The sequence below is a fragment of the Primulina huaijiensis genome, unplaced genomic scaffold (assembly GCF_012295235.1).
Source record: "Primulina huaijiensis isolate GDHJ02 unplaced genomic scaffold, ASM1229523v2 scaffold25777, whole genome shotgun sequence".
NCBI classification, from domain to species: Eukaryota; Viridiplantae; Streptophyta; class Magnoliopsida; order Lamiales; family Gesneriaceae; genus Primulina; species Primulina huaijiensis.
Window position 1 is genome coordinate 9,030 of NW_027356261.1, and position 1,314 is coordinate 10,343.

Genomic DNA, 1,314 nt, shown 5'->3' on the forward strand with positions numbered 1-1,314 from the left:
CAAGAGATTTCGGTCCATATTCTGGATCGCAAAGTTAAAGTGTTGAGGAACAAAGAGATCGGCATTGTTAAAGTCCTTTGGAGGAATCATCTGATTGAAGAAGCCACGTGGGAACCAGAGGATGAGATGAAAGAGAAGTATCCTGAGTTGTTTGTGCAGTGACGTCAATTTCGGGGACGAAATTCTTCTAAGGAGGGGAGATTGTAATATCCAAGCCTGGTGGACGGTACGGTTTAAGATTTTGTATGCTTATGGACTATTTGGTTAAGTTTATGTATAGTTTTGATGTTAAGAGTTGTGATAACTGGTTTATAGTATTGTTGTTTATAGTTGTTGTGTAGTTGTTGTAGCATCGTTGCGATTTAATTCATGGTAATTCGTATGTTGTGCCAATTGTTATGAGGCCAATTGAAGTGGTTAGATAAGACATAGAGGTGTAACTTTCTTATTTTGAGTTTTGTTCAAATCATTGTGGAAGGTAAGCCAAAAGTGCCCCGAAGTGTGTCGTGTGTTTCGACGTTCCTCCAGTGATACATATTGGGAGATTTAGCATAACTTTTTACTCAGACCTCCAAATGATCTGATATTTGGAAAGTTCAAGAAAAGACATAGAGCTACAACTTTTTATTTTATTATTTTTCCAAATTCTGAAGGGAAGAGGCGTTTCGGAGGAAATCTTTGGAGAAGCTGTGCGCAGAGTAACCAGAGGGCACCCGCACTCTATTGTTCAGTGCACCCGCGGTGACCAGAGTGCACCCACACTCCAAAATGTAGCGCACCCGCGGTCTATTGTTTCAGATTTTTGGATGAGGTGCCGAAGGCATAGCGCACCCGCGGTGCAAGGGATAGCGCACCCGCGGTCCGTGAACAGTAGAGTCGTGTTTTTCGATTTAAGTGCATAAATACATGAGTTTGTTCACTTTTCCCTCATTTCTCTCCTCATTCTCGATTTCTTCAGCTCAATGGAAGCTAGGGTTCCATTATCTTTCTTTTATTTCTTAGATTCAAGCTTCTTGTTGGATTATTGAAGAGAGAACAAGGTTATTTTGAGTTCAAGGAGCTAAGGTAAGCTTGTGGCTTTGATTATTTCTTGGTTTATGGTGTTGGGAGAAGTCTTGGGTATTTAGAGTGTGTTAGCTTTATGAAGTTTATGGTATGGGTTTATGATTATTGAGATGTTGATGGTGAAGTTTATGGTTTATTGTTGTAGGTTGTGTACCAAGAGAGTAGATTCATGGTTCCAAGTGTTGTAAGTGGAATTTAATTTCTTGTGCTCACATGATAATATATGTATTGTGTTTCAATGGTTTTAAA